General features: G+C 42.4%; 1 protein-coding gene across 1 annotated transcript in view; it reads left to right on the top strand.

Moving 5' to 3' along the window:
* Positions 1-281: 281 nt before the first annotated feature.
* The window catches only part of LUZP1 (leucine zipper protein 1), a 96465-nt gene continuing 75698 nt past the window's right edge, over positions 282-21048 (top strand). Inside the window, exon 1 of the mRNA XM_059376602.1 lies at positions 282-366. The gene's annotated coding sequence lies outside the window, so the exon portion shown is untranslated. The remainder of the gene's footprint in view (positions 367-21048) is intronic.

The following is a 21048-nucleotide window of genomic DNA, read 5'->3' as shown; positions in this document are numbered from 1 at the left end:
CTTTACATGGATTATCTCATTTAATCCTCACAACCTTCCTGGGACTGCCCCTCTTGAAAGCAGGACATCTTCCTCGTCTGCCATTTCGATTTCGCACCGCGCCTAGCACAGGCCCGGGGCACCTAGCTCGTCAACCTATAAAAACTTGGCAAAGTCCAAGTCCGAGGAGAAGGGGGTTGAGGAACGGAGGGGGCGGGACTTCCTATCAGCTCCGCCCCCTCACGAGAGGCCCCGCCTTCCTGGGCTCTGGCGTCAACCAGGCCCCGCCCCTCATTGTCAGTCCCGGGGAGCCGGAGGAGGCGCCGGCTGCCGGGAGCAGAGCGCCGGACCCCTCGGCAGGCGGGAGCGCGGGCCGGAGTCGCCGAGGTGAGGGGTTCGCGGGGAGGCGGCAAGCGCGCGGCGCGGGAGGCTGGGGCGGGCGGCCGGGGCCTGAGGAGGGCGGCCGGAGGGGGCGGCTTGCCCGGGCAAGGGGTCGGGACACCCAGGAGCGACAGGGCAGAACCGGTGGGTGCACCCGGGGGGGGGCTGGGGGGTAGGGGGTTGGGGCGGGGGGGGGGTGGGGGGGAAGGTTGGGGGAAGGGCGCGGGAGGGGGAGTTTTTTTGGGGGGGGGCGAGACCTTGAGAAATTTTTTTGGAGTTGGAAAATTTTCTGTTGGGGTGGGGGAAGGTTCTGAGAGACTTTTGGTGGGAGCGAGAATCTGAGGAGAAGTGTTTGGGTCAGAGAGCCGAGGGGATATTTTCGGGGGGCGGAGGAGAGTTTCGGGTCGAGTTTGGGCTTCAGCGGGAGGGAGCGCGGGGCGCGGTGGGGGCGGGGGAGCGGCTGGCCAGGCGGGGGGCCGGGACCGCGGGGGAGGGGGCTGCGCGGGGCCCGCGGGCACCCGGGAGGAAGGAAGTGATCTTACAGGAAGAGCCCGGGAGCTCCCGAGGTGGAGGAGGAGGACGAGGAGGAGGAGGAGGTGGAGGAGGGAGGTTTGGGAGCGATCGGGCTGGGCTGCTGGACCGGGCTGCGGGGGCGCGGGCCGGCTGGGGAGGGGTCCCGCCGCCGCCGCCGCCGCAGCTGTCGGCCCGCCGCGCCGGCCCGCGTCCCGGCCGATGCTGGCCTCGCAGCCAGACCGCTGGGCCGGGAAGGAATTCGAGGCATTCGCTTTGTTTAAGTTGCCAGTAGACAGTCCTTAGGACTAATTAATGGTGGAATCTGCAGGGGGACGCGGGCGAGCCGGGCCGGGGCCGCCCCCCGCCCGCCGCCGCCGCCGCCGCCGCCGCGGTGAACTTTCCGCAGCGCGCGCGGCCCGCCTCCCTGCGCACCCCCGCCCCTGCCCGGGCCGGGAAGGAGCCATGGCTTCCCGAAGCGCAGGAATGAAGTGCGGTTTCTGGGGCCCGTGGCCTCTGGCTGCGGAGGCTGCCTGCGGGGAATCCGGCGTCCCGGAGCGGCCGGGCTAGGGGTTCGCAGCCCGCGTGAGAGCTCTCAGAGGTGCCTGCGGTTTCTCTTAATAACCTTGGAGGAGGCTCTGCGAGCCGAGAAAGACCATCTTGCTTTGGAGCATCTGTTTCTTCGTGGCGTCAGCCCCTTTCCTAACACTGCAGAGCTTGTTGTGGCTTGTTTCGGAAATGCCGAGACCAGTGCTCACACTTAAGGGTGGGAGAAGGAGAGAGACTGGCGCCCCCACCCCCACCCCCCCAACCAACAAAAAACCAACCCTGCAGTGTAATCTCCAGAAAGCCAGAGAGCTTTGCAGATTCTCCTGTCACACCTTCACGGACTTGCATGACCTTGGGAAGGGGCTCGTGCTTCGGAGCTTCTGGTGCCTTATCTTTTGATTGAGGAGAAAATACCCTCTGGACATCCCTGCCTTTTGGGGATATTTTCAGAGGTGGGGTTAATTCAGTGCTTTTTACGGACTGCTGCAGTTCTAGCCTAAGGAGCTGGACTAGAGTCAGAGTGGGGGGAATTCAGATCCCCTAGTAAGATTTTATTGGCTCAGATTAGGTAGGTAAGGAGGGACAGCTTTGGATTTTAGGAGGAGAGTTCCCTTTGGAGAATCTGTACAGTATGTTCCAGATTGGATTCTGTCACTTTGTGTGCAGCTTTGGCGGCATTCGTGTGGTTAAATTAGGTAACTCCCATAGATAGTTCTTCTGTCAGAAATAATTATTTTGCTCAGGATTCCCCTTGGGGCAGATTAAGGTTTTGCTCGATTTACTCAGAAGAATTTTCCAGGTTTCTAAAATTAAATCACTTTTCTAAACATAGTAACTAAAGTTTGAAAAACTGGAAATAGTGGGATGGGGAGGGAGTTGATTAGAATATGAACATGGTAGCATGTACAGCTTCATTGTTGTTCTGTGATTACTAACAGGGATTGTGAATTAGCCTTGATTAACAGGTACTTTTTTACTCCTAAATAATTTAAGAGCAAGAGAGGGAGCTTATTTTTTGAGTTGCCTACTTTGTGCCCAGGAATTGTGCTAGGTGGTATAGATCTCATACAGTTTTCACAACAATGCTGTGAGGTGGTATTTGGTTACCCTGCTTCACAGATGGGCAGACTGAAGGTCGGAAGGGAAAATGACTTCCCCAGGTTTACACATACAGTTAGTTGGTAAGAAGTGGAGCTGGAATTCAAACCCAAGTCTGTTTCTGAGGTCCGTGGTTATCTCCATGAAGCACAATGCATTAGTTCCTAGGCCTCAGACTTAGCCACTGGGTCACCTTGGACTGTAGAATAAGTCCATTAAGTTTATTTCCCAGTAGTGTTGCTTGCTTTTTCTTCCATCAAAGTTGCCAGTATGCTTTTGAGATATTTTTGGTTTTCAAAGAAGTTGTGCTAGTGGTTTGTCCTATATGCAGTAGGTGCCTAATATATATATCTATTTTTTTTAAGATGGAAGCATTTATATGGAAATGCAGACACCTGGGTGATCATAGATTTCATTTATAGAAATGGAAGATGACAGATAGCTAGTGGCCCTTCTATTGTAGAGGCCATCATTTGGGTGACATTCATGATCAGAAGCAGAACCATTTTTCATGTAATACAACTTTTTGGGACAGGGTCAGCTTCTGAAAACTTCATTACTTACAGGTAAGACCCAAATAGTCAGGCTGAAAGATTTGGTATAAACTTTGAAGCACATAATAGATGCTCAGTAAATATTTGCTGATGAAATACATGCATTCTTTTTTAAAAAATCAGCTTTATCAAGGTGTAATTTACATACAGTAGAATTCATCAATTTCAAGTGTGCAGTTTGATGAGCTTTGACAAATGTATGCAGTTCTGTAATCTCCACGACTGCCATCATTTGTTTAAATTGTGTGTTGTTTTTAAGGTATTGGTTCGCTAAGTGATTCCTGGGAATGTTGTCAAGTTTCTGTGTTCCTAGATTCAAACTGGTGAGATCAGAGTGAGTACTAGAGAGTCAGTATGCCAACTTTGTAGGAAATAGGGAAATCTTAGATATTTATTGGTGAGGTGCATGCGAAGAATAAGACAGGTAGAGATAGGGATACTTGGCAGATCAGGAGAAAGAAATTCATGAGGAATCAGGTTTTCATTTTAGGACAAGGATACACATTGTGGGGGATAATTACTCAAAGATTTATTCAGGAGTCGAACTTGTATTTTTGTTTCCGTTTTGATATAGTACCTTCTGCGGTATAAAAATTCAACATCTTTGCCTGTTCTTAGGAAGTGTATAGGAAGTATACTTACACCTTATAGTTCCAATAATTCTTAAGGGTGGGGATGCTATAAAATAATTGAAGGCCTTGCCCTTCCACCTATAGCAGAATATCCTTAGTGTTTAACTTATTTTAGCTAATATTCTGCAAAGGGAATACATCAGGTAGATATTGTCTTTCTTGGAAGACTTAAGATTAGTTTTTCCTTGTCATAATTTTTTTTTTTTAAGATTATTTGAGTGGGGGGAGAGAGACAGAAAACGGGGGACGGAGGAGGAGTAAAGGGGAGAGGAAGAGGGAGAGACGCAGATTCTGTGCTGAACGCGACTTGGGGCTTGATCTTACCACCGAGAGAACATGGACCTGAGTGGAAATTAAGAGTCAGATGCTTAACTGACTGAGCTACCTGGGCACTCCTCCTCCTCATAATTTCTTAGGTTACTGAACCAGTCCCAATCTGCTAAAGCCCAAGTCTTTCTTGGAAAAAGTAGGAAGCCTCTTTTTCCAAGCTTCTAGAAGCAGTCCCATTAAAAATTTTTTTAATTTGTTTAGAGAGCAAGCATGAGTGAGTGTGAGTGGAGGTGGGAGGGGGAGAGGGAGGAAAAGCCTCGGGCAGATTCGGTACTGGTCCAGGGGCTTGACCCTGAGGTCATGGCCTGAGCTGAAATCAAGAGTCCAATGCTTAACCTACTGAGCCATCTAAGTGCCCCTAGAAGCGGCCCCATTTTTATCTCTCATTACTTGTTTCTCTTTATCCATTCTGTTTCTACATGTTGACTACTTTACAACCCTTCTCTCCTACCTGTCAGTCTTGAGAATGGAAACTCATCAGCCATAGGCCCTCCGTATAACATTAGGAAATAATAATTAAATTAAAATACCAGTCTACCAACTCAGTATTTTGGGTGATGGTAGGAAAAAATAATAACTCTGTGCGGTAGTTATTATCCTCTTTAAACATGAGGAAGCTGAGCTCAGAGCAGTTACTGGCGGAGCTAGTGAGGGGAAGAGACCAATGATTTGAGCTCAGAGTGATTGGTACTCAAGTTTGGGATCCGTTTCGTTATACTCTGTGTATTAGGGTTGAGGGAGCAAGGGAAGAACTTGGAAATACCATATTGAAATATAAGGCAAAGCATAGCAAGCATTGCAGATCTTTTAGGCATCGCTGTGGGTTTGTTTTGTTTTGTTTTGTTTTGAAGATTTTATTCATTTATTTGAGAAACAGAGAGCACAAGCCAGGAAGAGGGTCAGAGGGAGAGGGAGAGGGAGAAGCACTCTTTGCAGAGCAGGGAGCTAGACTTGAGGCTTGACCCCAGCATCCTGAGATCACCACCTGAGCTGAGGGCAGAGGCCCAAGCCACGAAGCCACCTAGGCACCCCTCCCATTTTTTTTTTTTAAATAAAGATTTTATTGGGATGCCCGGGTGCCTCAGTCCATTAAGCGTCTGCCGTTGGCTCAGGTCATGATCCCAGGGTCCTGGGATGGAGTCCTACATCAGGCTGCTTGCTCAGCGGGAGCCTGCTTCTCCCTTTGCCTGCTGCTCCTCCTGCTTGTGCTGTCTCTCTCTCTGACAAATAAAATCTTTAAACAACAACAACAAAAAGATTTTATTTATTTATTTGAGAGAGAGAACACATGTGTGTGCATATATATATATATATAGAGAGAGAGTATAATTTGATTTTTTCTTTCTTTCTTTCTTTCTTTTTTTTTTTTTTTACAAATTGAATCTATGGAACCAGCACCTAGATCAAGAAACAGTATTACGTGTACCCAGAGGCCCCCACTGAGCTCCTTTCCAGTTCCTGTCTCCCATCCATCTCCCTCATCACTTCTAACAGCATATATTAATTCTGCCTGTTTTGTACTTTTGTTAAAAATGGAATCACATAGTAGATATTCTTTTGGGTCTGATTCCTTTTATTCAACAGTATGCTTGTGAGTATGCAAAAACTTTTAAGGGTTTTCTTTAGGGCTTGGAATAAAATCGAAATTCAAACTCTTTATCTTGGCTTATGATGTCTTATATAACCTGGTCCCGCCTACCTTTTCAGCTTCACCTTATAGCGATCTTGTTGGCCATTATGCTTCAGTCACAGCAGCTTCTTGCTTACCCTTAACAAGCTTTTTCCTACCACAGGGCCTTTATACGTATAAGCTGTGGCTCTCTCTTTCTGGAATACCCTTTCCCCTGTTCTTTGCCTGGCTGCATCCTTCAAGCCTCAGCATGTGTATCAGAGATACCCTCCCTCATCATTTTATCTTGCCTAGTCCTGTTCCGTTATTCCCTGTTACTCCTTCATAGCACCTATTACAGTTTATAATGATATATCTGCTTCATGATTATTATCTGCCTTCCCCACTAGACTTCACAAGAGCAGGGAACTCCTCTGTTTTGTTCATCAGTGTATCCCTAGTACCTGACACAGTGACTGACGTGTAGTCGGTATTTAATAAATATTTAATGACCACTTTCCCAATTCAGCATCTTTGTTTCCATTATCTTTTGTCCTTTTCTTCTCTTATGCCGTTTAACTATTTAAACTTTTCCATCCTTCAAGGCTCAGCTCAATTCCCTTCTAGGAAGTCTGTGCTGACTTTGCCATAGTAAATCTTTCTTCTCTCAAATTTTGACATTGGTTGCTGATACCTCTCATGTTCTCGGTAAGTCATACTAGCATGTATCTTATCTACCTAGTTGGATCCAAGGCTCCTGTCCTCCAAATCCTGTAGCTTGTAATGCCAGTACCCCTTATATATATATATATATATATATATTTTAAATATTTTATTTATTTATTTGACAGACAGAGATCACAAGCAGACAGAGAGGCAGGCAGAGAGAGAGGGGAGGAAGCAGGCTCCCCGCGGAGCAGAGAGCCCGATGTGGGGCTCGATCCCAGGACCCTGAGATCATGAGCCAACCCAGGCACCCCTACCCCTTATATTCTTGGTCAGTTTCACTAGTTTGTATCTTTACCTAATTTGATCAGAAGCTAAGTTGTTTTAGCTGGTAACTCCTCTCATTTCTTTCTTTCTTTTTTTTTTTTTTTTAAGATTTTATTTATTTATTTGACAGATAGATATCACAAGTAGGCTGAGAGGCAGGCAGAGAGAGAGAGGAGGAAGCAGGCTTCCAGCTGAGCAGACAGCCCGATGTGGAGCTCGATCCCAGGACCTTGGGATCATGACCGGAGCCGAAGGCAGAGGCTTTAACCCACTGAGCCACCCCGGTGCCCACCCCCCCCCATTTCTTTTAACTGGGCTTTGCACATGGTAGGCCCTCAGCAGAATTTTTGATGATTGATCATAATGATGCTTACGTATAGGTAGCAATTTTAATTTCTTAGGCTTATTAACATGGACTCTTTTTTGCTTCTCCCTCTTCCTCTGCCTGCTTCCCCTGTTTGTGCTTTCTGTCAAATAAATAAAATCTTAAAACAACAATACAACCATGGACTCTTTATTAGAATTCTTAGTGTTTTCTCTAACTGGGAGCTCCAACTGCTTCAGGTTGGTTGGCCGTTATCAGAGTGTAAAAGTACAGAAGTCGAGTCCTGGTATCACAAAGCAGATACTCCTTTGGAATCTGTCACCAGCAAAGAACTAATTATGCACAGTTTTTTCTTAGATGCTTAATCAGTGCTTGTCTGATGCTCTCAGATTGGAGTTATTAACTGAAAGGAGAGACAGGGTAATACCTCACTTGAACTATTTTGTTGAATAACATTTTATTTTGATGTCAAGTGTGAAGACTCCAAGACAATTAACAGTACCTTTTCTGACTTGTCAGTGAGCTCTCAGTAGTAATTCCTCCTCTTTTATTAAAGGCAGAGGGACGTAGGTACTAATATTGTGCATACTTTAAGGCGATTTAAATGCAAATTTAAATTCCTTGTAACTGGGATGATTTAACTTAATATACATGTGGCAAAATGGGGTGAAACATGTAAAGCCTTTTTAAGAGGAGCCTAATTTAAAAAAAAAAGAGGAGCCTAATATGTATTTTAAAGCAATGATAATTCTGACTTTTTTTTTAATTAAAATTTTAAGTAACCTCTGCACTCAACATGGGGCTCAAACTCATGACGTGGGGATCAAGAGTTGCACACTCTACTGACTGAGCCAGCCAGGGTACCCCATTTTGACTTTTCTGATGGAATTATATCAGAAGATTGTGGGGTGATTTAGTAGTTGTTTTTGTGGAAACATTGGAGCAGAGGTACTTAAGGAAGTTCCTGAGAGAAGTTGTTGGAATAATTTTGTTCACAATCGTTCCTAATCTCTCACTGTTATTTTTTTTCCATTAACAACTTAGAAATATCTTATGAAACCAGCCTCTTCACTTTTTACCCCAACTAGGTCAAAATAAAAAAGTATAAGTAGAATGCATTTATATATACCCATACTTCATACTACCACTGGACTGTAATAACTGAACTTTTCTTTTGAAATGTGAGGAGACAAATGATAAACTATGGGGAATTCGTTATAAAAAGTGACTCTAAGCATCTGCCTTTGGCTCTGGTCATGAGATCTAGTCCCACATCAGGCTCCTTGCTCAGCAGAGAGTGCTCTTTCTGCCCACTGCTCCCCCTGCTTGTGCGCTCACACTCTCTCTTTCTCTCTCTCTCTGACAAATAAATAAATAAGATCTTGTAAAAAGTGACTTTCAGAATGGGTTACAGAGTTAGTATGTACTCAGCCCGGTCTCCTGCACTTTTCATATTCACAATTGTTCATAACATTGGAGTGTTCATAACATTGGCTTCTAGGCATCAGGAGATCTTGGAGTTCCTGAGTCATTTAGTTTTATTCAAGTAAACTTTTACTAAGTGTGATTTATTATATTCTGATTCTTTGGCGTTTGGTTATCTACTTGTGCCTTATTCTCATTCTTTGACCATTTTGGTTAAGTAGCACTTTACCTTATAAGGTCATTTAAAACTATACAGTTTAAACTGCCTGCTGATCTTCCTGCTTGTGCCTTCTCTTCCGTAGTCTCAGAAAGCCTCAATTTTTCTGTCTTTCCGATGGGAGGAGTGGTTGTGAGGATTAAATAATTTAATGTGCAGAAGCATTTAGTTCATAATACCTGGTACATAGCAACTATTGGCCATTATTTCAGTTTTACATATTTGTTTACCCAAAGACTAGAAGAAAAAATGGTCTGTTCTTATTAGTTGTAAAATTAATATGATTTAGTCTAAAGTCAGATAACATCTTTATATATTAGGCAGACTAGAAAAACTCAAGAATATGTACGTATGTATGTATGTATTTATTACTTTATTTATTTATTTATTTATTTGAGAGAGCTCAAGTAGGCAGAGCGACAGGGAGAGGGAGAAGCAGGCTGCCCGCTGAGCAGAGAGCCCGGTGTTGCTCAATTCCAGGACCCCTGGATCATGACGGAGCGAAAAGACAGAGGCTGAACCAACTGAGCCACCCAGGTGGCCCAAGGATTTTTTAAAGCTTAATTTTAACTTTGCTAATTTCTAATGAAGCTAGGGGCTTTCTCAGTGACTAGTTTAATTTCATTTACTAATCTGTTTTTCTTGAATGGCTCATCCTTAGCCCCAAGTGTTGGCTATGTGGTTGGAATTGGTACAAGTGAGAGATAATTTCTGGATGTTCTAGCCAGCTCTTGATCACTTAAAGAGAGACCCTGCAACTGGAAATTGAGACTACTGTTTGTAAGATAATACATGAGACTATTTCAAACCATGGTAATACTTGAAAATTATTTGCCTACTTGAAAATCTCTGAAAAATATTAAGTCTGGCTATAGAATTTTGAGCTTGTGATATTAATATTGTTAGCCATTTACTTTTGCTTTTTCTAGGTAAAGATCTCAAGTGATTTTACGACATTAGTTATATTTGTTAGGTACTATCTTAAGCATTTTATGTGCATTCTTTCATTTACTCGTTCATTTAACAAATATTTATTGAGTACCTGCCGTGTGTCAGGCACATAATCTCATTTAATCCTCACCACACCCATGAAATAGATATATTGTTTATTATTTTAGCTCCATTTCACAGATTAGGAACTGGGACACAGAGAAGCTGTGTATCTTACTCAGTGTCACAAAGCTTTCAAGGGTCAAATTTGGGATTTTTAGAAAATTTTGATTAACAGTTGTTGAAATATTGGCATAAATTACCTCTATGCCAGATTTTTTTTTTCTTTAGGAGAAAAATATTAACCGAATTTTGAAGTGTGTGCTAAGTAGATTACAGTCCAGGTACTTGGAGCAGGATGTGTCAGGTTTAGGTGAACTAAGCTGGGATAATTTCCCCTCTTACTCCAAATCCAGCTCTCTCTTTTTAAAAAAAGATTTATTTGTTTGACAGAGTGATCACAAGTAGGCAAAGAGGCAGGCAGAGAGAGAGAGGGGGAAGCAGGCTCCCTGCCCAGCATAGAGCCTCATGCAGGGCTCAATTCCAGGACCCTGAGATCATGACCTGAGCCGAAGGCAGAGGCTTAACCCACTGAGCCATCCAGGCGCCCCCAAATCCATCCCTTTAAACAATGAAAAAAAGAACAAAAGACAAGTTTGGGTTTTGTTTGTTTGTTTGTTTTTCCAAAAGATAACTTGGAAGTTCCTTCTTTTGGAGAATTCTAGTTTACCCAAACCAGCATGAACCAAATGTAAATTTTCAAGAAGGATGGATATAAATAACCATATTAAACACTGTTCCTTCAGAGGCACTCTGGGAGCCAGTGTTACGGAAGCAGCATAGTTCAATTGTTTCAATTAAACAATTTCAGTTGTTACCCACAATATCATTTTGTTGCTTTTGTGTAGATCTGGTATGATATTTCAGACTTCCATTTTCATTAACTCTGGTTTTATGGTCATCTCTGAGGGGTATCTATAGGGTAATATGACTGCTTTTTTAAAAAAAACAAATACCAGGGGCGCCTGGTGGTGCATCTGGTTAAGCAGCTGCCTTCAGCTCAGGTCATGGTCCCAGGGTCCTGGGATCAAGCCCCACATTGGGCTCCCTGCTCAGTGGAGAGCCCGCTTCTCCCTCTCCCTCTGCCTGCCTTTCTGCCAACTTGTGATCTCTCTCTCTGTCAAATAAATAAAATCTTAAAAAAATAAAAATAGAAACAAATGATGTTTCCAAAATGGGAAATAAATATATATTTATTTTAATGAGATTTCTAAGCTGTGCTGTACTTCTTTTGAATTTGCTTTTAGAGCATATTGCACATTCTTAATCCTGATAAGTCTTCATTTCAGGGGAGTTATATTTAACTTTTGAAGATAAGCAAGTCTGGTAAATGAAGTGAGTAATCTGTATGGTTTTTGGTCATAAATGAGATGTAATTCTAAGAGGTGGAGACTAGGAATTTTGTGTGTGAGGTTCATCTTTGAGAATCTGCAAATAGAATTTCAAAAAGGTTTTGAGCCTTGGTGGCATTCCTGGAAGAGATTCTTGGTTCCCAACATGACTTGAGTTAACAGCACTTATTTTGAACCTGTAAATAAAAATCATTGCTTGAATATAACTTGTTTAACTTGTACTCTTGATTGAGTTGAAAGTCTAATGAGAACATTATCTTGTATTAATAACAGTATCTTATTTGTAAATTTTAATAGTCTCTTTTTTCTGTCTAAAAGACAGTTTTTTTTAAAAGGGAAAGAATATTTTTAGTCTGCTGAGAGGCAAATATATATATAGGAACAGATTTGAACTCATTATAATTAAAAGATGAAATATATTTTGCTGACCCGTTTACCCAGGCATTATGTGTGTGGCCTTTCTGTGGAGGCAGAAGAGTTCAGATAGAAAATTGGTACCATCCATCTGGGTCTGACAGCATATCCTTTTTTTTTTTTTTTTAGATTTTATTTATTTGACAGAGAGATCACAAGCAGGCAGAGAGAGAAAGGGAAGCGGGATCCTGGGACCATGAGCTGAGCCGAAAGCAGAGGCTTTAACTCACTGAGCCACCCAGGCGCCCCCATATCCTGTTTCTAAAAGTAAAGAAATACGTGGTTTTATCCAGTTTCAAGTTAACTAAGTTAAATGCTGAGCAAGATAAATGTAGTTAATTTTTGGCTCTTTAAAACCCTGGAACAGCTTTATCACAAATGTATGTCCTTCTGATCACCTGGGGGTGTTTATCTTATTTAGGTCATGTGGTGATTTGTATCCAGTATCAGTGAAAAAGCAGAATTAGAGTTGAAAATTTTCTATGGATTCTGTGTCATTGAGGATGAACAATAAATAATAAAACCTAACATTATTAACTATATGCCAGCTGCTGTATTCAAGTGCATTTTATATCTTTATTTAATCTTCCTCTCAACAGTTCCTTGGGGTAGATACTATTATTATCCCCATTTAATAGATAAAAATTCCTTAAGAAAGGAGATCAGGATGCCTAAAGTAAACACAGCTGATGAATGCCAAGGTGGAATTAGACGCCTGAGCTTGCAACTGAACGTTACAATGAGCATAAGCTTTTATGAACTATGTGCATTTCAGATCATTCTTCCCTAAGTAAATGAGGTCAGCATTGGCTTATGTTTCCTAGGAGAGGAAGAATATCATTTTTAGATCTTGATTAACCTAAAGAAGTATTAAATATCTTTAAAATGGAAGACTGGGCGTACCTGGGTGGCTCAGTGGGTTAAAGCCTCTGCCTTCGGCTCAGGTCATGATCCCAGGGACCTGGGATCGAGATCTGCATCGGGCTCTCTGCTCAGCAGAGAGTCTGCTTCCTCCTCTCTCTCTCTCTCTGCCTGCCTCTCTGCCTACTTGTGATCTCTGCCTGTCAAATAAATACATAAATAAATAAATCTTTAAAAAAAAAAAAAAAGGGAAGACTGTTCCAGAGTATACAAAAGCTAACTGAATAGGTAAGATACTGTGGAGGTAGTTTAGGCTGTTTGTGTAACAAAGTAGTAGTTGCCGGTAGGTTTGTATTGGGAATACCAGTTGTTGTATTTTAAAGGTTTATTTGGGAGAGAGAGACAGAGAAGGGGAGGGGGATAGGGGAGAGAGCAGGAATCTTAAAGCAGACTCCTCGTGGAATGTTCAGAACCTGAGGTGGGGCTCTGTCCCAGGACCCCTGAGACCTTGACCTGAGCCAAAACCAAGAGTGGGGGGCACCTGGGTGGCTCAGTGGGTTAAGCCTCTGCCTCTGGCTCAGGTCATGATCTCAGGGTCCTGGGATTGAACCCCATAACGGGCTCTCTGCTCAGCAGGCAGCCTGCTTCCCCCCCCCTCTCTGCCTCCCTCTCTGCCTACTTGTGATCTCTCTCTCTGTGTCAAATAAATTAATAAAATCTTTTTTTAAAAAACCCCCAAAACCAAAAACCAGGAGTGGGGCCCTCAACCAACTGAGCTGCTCGGGCCCTCAGGAATACCAGTTTTTATACTTTATGCCACAGCTGTACTGGAGTACGATGTGAGATATTCTTAATATAATTTGATAAAATTAGATACTTTCTAGCATATGCTGAAATTTTTTTTGCAGGGAACTTGAAGACTGATGATTATGTTAGACTCATTTTAAAACTGAATTCCATCATGACTTGAAAGAGACTATCAGGATCGTAAAGCAGTATGATGAAAAAAGAGATGGCTTAGTAGTGAGGTGGTTAATGGAGGAGGGAGGAAAATAATAAGGTAAGGTGGAGGGATAAAATTTCCGATCATAAAAGGCAAGAGGAGTGGATTAGGGCAGAAATAGGAGAAGTAGATGACTGTTAAGTGGGTAAGTTGAGAGGAGTGCAGAGAATCTAGGGAAGAGAGGTAGAGAGGAGACAAGGAACACTGGCTTCATTTACGTATTTGGTCAGTTTCACATCAGATTTAAAGGCCAGTAATTGGGGCGCCTGGGTAGCTCAGTGGGTTAAAGCCTCTGCCTTTGGCTCAGGTCGTGATCCCAGGGTCGTGGGATCGAGCCCTGCATCGGACTCTCCGCTCAGCAGGGAGCCTGCTTCCCCCCTCTCTCTGCCTGCCTCTCTGCCTACTTCTAATCTCTGTCTGTCAAATAAATAAACAAAATCTTAAAAAAAAAAGGCCAGTAATTTAGTCAATTCTATTTAATTTATAGTACCCGTTATGTATTTAACCCAGGGCTAATTAATGTGGACAAAACAAGAAGACAAAAGAAGTGCCATATATAGCCCTTGTTCTAAGGAATTTAACATTCTAACTGGGGAAACAGTACCTGTTTTTTGCAACGGTTCCATGACAATATTGGATTATATGTTAATGCCAGAAGGGGTGATGATACTGGCTGGTGATTCTGGAGTTTTCATTTGATAAGCCATTCATATTTCAGAAGAACTTTTTGTTTTCCAAGTAAGGGCACACAAAGGAAAAACCACCTTTTCATCTGATACAATTGTATCAGAAAAGATAGAACATTTTATTTATTTTTTATTTTATTTTATTTTTTTAAAGATTTTATTTATTTGAGAGAGAGAGGCGAAAGAATGAGACAGAGAGGATGAGTGGAGAAAGGTCAGCAGGAGAAGCAGACTCCCTGTTGAGCAGGGAGCCCTGTGTGGTACTCCATCCTGGGACTCCAGGATCATGACCTGAGCTGAAGGCAGTCACTCAACTAACTGAGCCACCCACGTGCCCCAAGATGGAACATTTTAAAACAGAAGGGAAAGGGCATTCTCTCAGATGAAAGTCTTTATATTGAATAATTTAGCCTTATGGAAAATTTAGTATTCTTTGGTGAAAATGCTACCAAATCTATGGTACAATGAGTGGTAACTGCTCTAGGAGGTCTGTTAAGCTACAGGGAAGAATTTACTGAGATTAGTCTGGGCAGAAGAGGTCTGTGAGGTCTCCATGGAGGCAGTTAGACTAGAGTTTGACGAGGATGGGTGATACGAAGTGGAAAGACAGAAAGGAGGGAATGGTTTTCCAGGCCAGAGCAACAAAACAACAAAGATACTGAGATTGGGAGAAACGTGGGTTATTGATCAGACCTAAGAATATTTGTCTGTTCTACCCCTAAGGATCATTGTTGGGCTGCCACGAGCTGGCAACTTTGTTTCCCTGCCACAGACATCTGTAGTTGCTGGTAGCCCCCTACTTGGTCTCTACCAGGCATGCCGACCCCACAGCCAGACTAGAATCTGAAGTAATGGCATTGGGCATGGGGCCTCTGGCTCTCCTTGGATAGTGCCAGTCTCTCTGCTGGCCAGTGTTGCCCACAAAGTAGCTTGGGGCCGTGCCGGCCCTGCCTGTAACACCTAACAAGTAAATACACCTATATATGTCTCCATCCACCAGAGAGATGCCTGGGAGGGAATGCGGCCTCTCACCTCCTCCTCTCCTATTAAACAGCTACTTTGGCCCCAGGCGAGATCACTAGGGGAGGGGAGGGTGTCCAAAAGTGGGGACTTCCGTTGTGGAAGGGGCATCTGAGGCCACTAGAGGAGGGTCACCATTTTTCCCTGCCTGGATCGGCTTGGGTGTCAGCCAGGCCACTCCGTCCATCCTTCGAGAGCTGTGTCTCATATTGTGAGGCGAGGGGTGGTAAGGAGCTGCCAGTGGGCAGTGAATGGGGAGCATCGAGGGCCTCAGGGCCAGAAGGTCAGACTTGACACTCTGTACAGTGGGTGCGAGTGCAAGCCCCGCTTCTAAGCCCTCAGCTGGATCTAATCGGACTCCTCTGGCTCCACAAGCTTGCAGGTGGGAAGCTTTCTGTGCTGAGTGACTACTTCATCAGCTGACAAAATAATGCTTTGAAAAGTTTTCAGCCTTTTTGTTCTAAAAGTTCTAACACTTTTTCACTAATGAGCGTTGTGAAAGCATCGTATTTTGTTCTAAAGACAATAAACCACTTTCTGTGGAACTGTGAAAAAAGCAAAAGGATACTTGTCTGCTCCAGTAATAGAGTTTAGATTATGGACAAGGAGGAGATGAGATGAGTGAGGTAAAGCTTGAATTATGAACAGTCTTGAAGACTGTACTGGGGATTTGGACTTGATCTTGCTACCATTTAGGAACCACTGAAGGTTTATAAAGGTAAGGCACTGATCAGTACAGAATTGTAGACTGATTGATCAAGGAGGTGTTAATTGGAAAGGAGGCCAGTTAAGGATTTTTGTAGAAATTCAGATGTGTACTATCAGGACCTGAATTTAGGAACTTAAAAAAAAAGGAGTATATTAAAAGTTTTGAAGAAGGAAGAGATAGGAGTTAATGATGTGGATAAAGAAAGGTAAATGTAAGATTATGAGTTTGGTGGAACTGGGGGGCATTTGTGATAGCTAGTTAACTGAAGTTGGAGAAGGGGACACTGGGGCATCCTTTCTGCCTCATTCTCTGCTAAATATTACTCTATATCCACATGCTTTTATGACGCCATTTGTTTATTAAAGATTTTATTTATTTTAGAGGGCGTGAGCAGGGGAGGGGCAGAGGGAGAGGGTGAGAATCTCAAGCAAACTCCCTGCTGCGCCTTGAGCCAGACATGGGCTCCTTCTCATGATCCCGAGATTATGATCTGAGCCAAAACCAAGAATCCAGTGCTTAACCGAATGAGCCACCCAGGAACCCCGTGACACCATTTATTTGAGATATGTTGAGAGTCTCTAAAATTGACTTGGGATTGAAATGGGAGTTAAAAGGTTTCTTTTATTTTGGAAACATTCATTTGGGGGTTTTATATATATATATAATGTATATGATACATTTCAAACCATTAAATATTTTGCATAAGTTATTAGTTACAGAAATTGTATCCTAATAAATAATAATGTTGTTAGTTCAATGAGCTGTCAAGTATGGAGGAATTTTGGGGATGCATTGGTGGCTTTAGAATGTTTTCATTTAGGGGAATTTGTCCTGCATACATTGACCAGACAGTGTGGCAATACACTGGTTCGCCTTGGGTGGTTTAATTTATCATGATATAGTTAAAATCGTCTTTCAGTTTTTGTCATTGCAGGATGTTATAGTAGAATATATTATCTATCATTTCGTTAGCATTTTACACCTGATGTCTGCTAACTCTTCAGGGTTTCAAACTGCCTCATGAAATAGGTATTGTTACTCCTCCTTTACAGATGAGGAAACTGAAGCTCATAGGGGTTTAAGAAATGTTCCTCAGGGAGCAGTAGAATTAGGATTCTCTGTTAATGTGACATAAAGTCCATGTTCTTTCTTCTACTCTGTTCTTGGATTAGAGGTCATAAGAATAGGAATAAGGAGAGGGAAAGAAATAATTGATTAGGTGGTAATTCAAATCAGTGATGTGCTAACCACATATTAACTGGTGTTATCTAGCCTTTTCCATCCTGTGTGTGCAAGAGTAGTGGGAGGAGGGCTTCGAAGGCCAAATGTGGGGTTCAATCATTAAGTGTCTGCCTTCAGCTCAGGTCATGATCCTGAGGTTCTGGGATTCAGCCCCGTGGGAAACCTGCTCGGTGGGAAACCTGTTTCTCCCTCTCCTACTCCCCGTGCTTGTGTTCCCTTTCTTGCTGTGTCTCTCTCTGTGTCAAATAAATAAATAAATCTGTCTTAAAAAAACAAACAAAAAACGAAGACCAAATATGATCTAGCCCTAGTTCTAGTCAAGGACAGTCACTTATCTTGGATAATGTCTCTCATATCCTTTCGAACAAAGCTTTCAACAAATCCTTCATAAAAATAAATGTCCAATTCAGAAAACAAACAGCCTGCTGATATAATTCTGCAAAGAACTAGTCTGGCAAATGACATCTAAGGAAGTTTCAGGGTCCAGCTTCTGGGAAAGTGGGATTTGAAGGCCAGTCGGCTTGGAAGCATAGTTAGTGCTGGAGACTAGTGGTCATTGATAACTAGCACTTTTTTGGGCGGGGTGGGTATCTGCCTTTCTTAATTCTCCCCATTATCCACAGCCATAAAAGTTTTTAGCTTTTATTCATGTGCGCTGTTGATAATTTATTTCTTCAATGTTCTCTCTTCTCCGTATTCTAAAGCTCAGCCCCACCCCTCTCCACCACATTCCTGCTGTTTCTTTACCAGCTGCTTGTATTTGGTCTAGTAGAACATGTGCACAAATGTGATTAAAGTCCTAGGTTTTTAACCTTCTCTCCCAACATTTCCTCCATCTCCTAACACACAAGTGAAAACAAATTTTTTTTTTTCCTCTAATGAATGCTACTATTCGTATTTTTGCTGATTGAATATTTTTTCATTCCTTGAGCTGGGGAGCAATTAATATACTTCTGGCCCTTCACTGTTGCTTCTAGATCATTTTTTGCCGTTTTTGCATGGCTTCTGATCTTTCAAAGTCTCTACCATTTGCTGTCCTCTGTTCTCATTGTGTTTGGTGACTTTCAGGATCCACAAGGATCGCTTTTCTTTACCACTCCGTTCCCTAGTATGCACTTTGTCTGCAGCCTCACTCTTACTGATTGCTGTCTGTCTTCCATCTGTCGATTGCTTTCCTTGCACTCTTTATTAGTCCTTCCTTTCAGTTTAGGAATACACTGAGGTCTTCTCTATCCTAAGTAAGTAAAATCTCCCTGCCCTTCTGGCTCCTAGATTTATTGCCATATTTTTTTCCTTTTACTCTCAAACATCTAAAACCAGAGCATTCTCTGTGCAGCCTTTTCTTTCGTATTCCTTGTTCTTTAACACCCTTCCTGTCTGGTTTCTGTCTCCAACACTTTACTGTAAATGCCCTTTCAAAAGTCCCAGTGTCCGTATATTCAGTCATTTTCCTAGCCTTTGTCTTCCATAATCTCTTGTCAATATTTAAGGTATTGATCATCTTCCTTGAACCTTCGTTCTTTGACTTGGAGTTAAAAATATGCGTGTTTGCCCCGTTGAGCCTGGTAAGGCCATTTTACCTGCAACTTGGCTGGTGGTTGGACTCTGGTGTTCATCTCGGGGCCTGTACTGACTAGCAGAGAAGGGGTGGAGCAGGTTGGCACTGTGCATCTCATAGTGCTCTGTACCCTGTGGACTTTTAAGTAAATAATTGATTTGACTTGCTAGTCTTCCTGTTCTTTCTCTTCCTCTCTCCCTAATCCTGCTGCGGCTTGTTTGTAAAATGGATTGCCCACTTCTGCTCTTGACTCTGCTTAAACACTGTAGTACACAAAGGCAGACATTTCTTTTTTAGAGCAGACTTTTGGAAAGAGTGTTATGAATTAAGTTCTTTGGTAAACTCATGTGAGATTTGAAATACTCCAGAAAATATGGGAAAGTTTAATGAATATCGGGTAAGTGGCCTTCACAAGAAAACTTTGATGTCTTCTCTCTTATTTAAGTATTTTTATGGAAGGTTATTTCTGGGGAAAAAAAAACCCACATCAGATTCTGTCACAGCAAAAAAAAATTACACTGAGAATCTCAGAATAGTAGAATTTCTAAGCCCCACTTATTTTCAGGAGTATTTGCTATAATAACACGGGACGGGGACAGTCCCCTGAAGTTTGTTATTAGGATTTTTTTTTTTTTAAGATTTTTTATTTATTAGACAGAGATCACAAGTAGGCAGAGAGGCAGGCACAGAGAGAGAGAGAGGGAAGCAGGCTCCCTGCTGAGCAGAGAGCCCTATGCGGGGCTCGATCCCAGGACCCTGGGATCATGACCCGAGCCGAAGGCAGAGGCTTAACCCACTGAGCCACCCAGGCGCCCCTGTTATTAGGATTTTGACTTGACTTTGCCATGACAGTTTCAGGAAGTTGCAGAGATAGCTCGGAGGAAGTGGTGTTAGCAAATGTGGGGTAGGATAACACAGATATAGGAGAGCGAAGGTTTGAGATGACATGATTTTCTGAGAAGGAAACAGTATTGAGTAATGCCACTTTTTGTTGCTGTTTTGCTCTGTTAAATGGTCATGGAGGCCTTGTATCCCAAACATTTTTTTGGCCTTAGAGATTTGAGTCATTCTCTGTTCTCAGATGTTTATCACCTTCCTGTACAGGAAATGGAATTACTCAGCCCAGAGAGATGATAAAGAGTTCTGGACTAAGTGAGTTTGGAGGTTCTGGTTCAGTTTTTGTCATCTTTAGCTACATAGACTTGAGCGAGTCACTTTATGCTTTGGGCTTCAGATTTGTCAAATGAGGTGAAGTAAGTAACTTCGGAAAAGATACTACTATTTTAATTTGAGGTGTTTTGATAAAAAGCCATTCACAGTGAGTCTCAAAGTCAGTTTACAGATTAGTCAGAAATGTGATAATTCGTATTGAGAGAAGTCTGGCAATTTTTGTTAAGAGAAGAGTTTGTGGTATGTCATTTGACATGTAAGAAATACTGCAGCTATGTCTTCAAAATGGTAGAAGCTACATCACTAGCGTGTTCCCTGGATTATAAATGTACTAGAAAATATTATTGAACTATGGAGATACTGAAATGTGAAAGCCAGTACAGATTGCCTATTTCAAAATGATGTGGCGGCTTTGAAGCACATTTTTTAAAGCGTTTATTTAAATGAAAAATAGGTAAAATGGCAGAGTGAAATGATATTAACAATAGTAGCTAATGACATTCGGTTAGCACTTCCTATAATGCCAGCTGCTATCCTCAGGTGATTTTATAATGCATTTAGTTCTTCTTTAAATAATTCTACGTGGTAGCTGTTATCCCTGTTTTATCAGTGAGGACACTGAAACACAGTTGAGTAACTTGCCCATACTGCTAGCGACATGCTGTCACATATGTGACTAGGTCTGTTTGACTCCAGATCCTCTGTGCCAAATACAAATATCTGTTACATGCGGAGTTCAGAGTGTGTACAGATGAAGGTAAATGGTGGTGAGAACAAAGTAGAATTTGGATATTGATGTTTGGCTAAGTTATTGTGTTTGCTTCTTTAAGCTATATGCCATCCTGTCCTAACATAATTTTCATTATACATTACAATTTTTTTAGTTTAGTAATACCACTCACATTTACTGACTAATGCGACCTGGGTTTGAATTCCAGCTTCTACCATGTGATTTTTGTGTAAACTCAGGAAACTCTACCTCTTTGTGCCTCAGTTTACTCATCTGAAAAATGGGGTTAATAGTATCTGCCTCCTAGTGTTGTGAGAAGTAAGGGAGTTGATGCAGAGGGCTTGGAATGATGCGAAGTAAACATACAATAAATGTTGGCTATTGTTATGTTTTTAACTTTTGCAAGTACTTTCAATACCATTTCCTTCAAATAACATTCCTGTGTGAGAGGTAGAGTCTAGAATTTTGCCTATTTAGTCCCATTTTACAAATGAGAAATCCATGAAGCAACTTGTCTGAAGGACCCAAGAGCAAAATTAAATGGAATTAAATGCAAAAGCTTAGTTAACCCTGGTCTGAAAGAGGAAAAAAAGGTTTGGGATGAGTGTCATGGCATAGTCACTTCTCTTGCTTGTATAAGTAGGACAAGCC

Source organism: Mustela nigripes, chromosome 14 (genome assembly GCF_022355385.1).
Source record: "Mustela nigripes isolate SB6536 chromosome 14, MUSNIG.SB6536, whole genome shotgun sequence".
In the NCBI taxonomy this organism is placed as follows: domain Eukaryota; kingdom Metazoa; phylum Chordata; class Mammalia; order Carnivora; family Mustelidae; genus Mustela; species Mustela nigripes.
The sequence above is the reverse complement of the archived record's forward strand: the minus strand, read 5'-3'. Positions and strand labels throughout refer to the sequence as shown.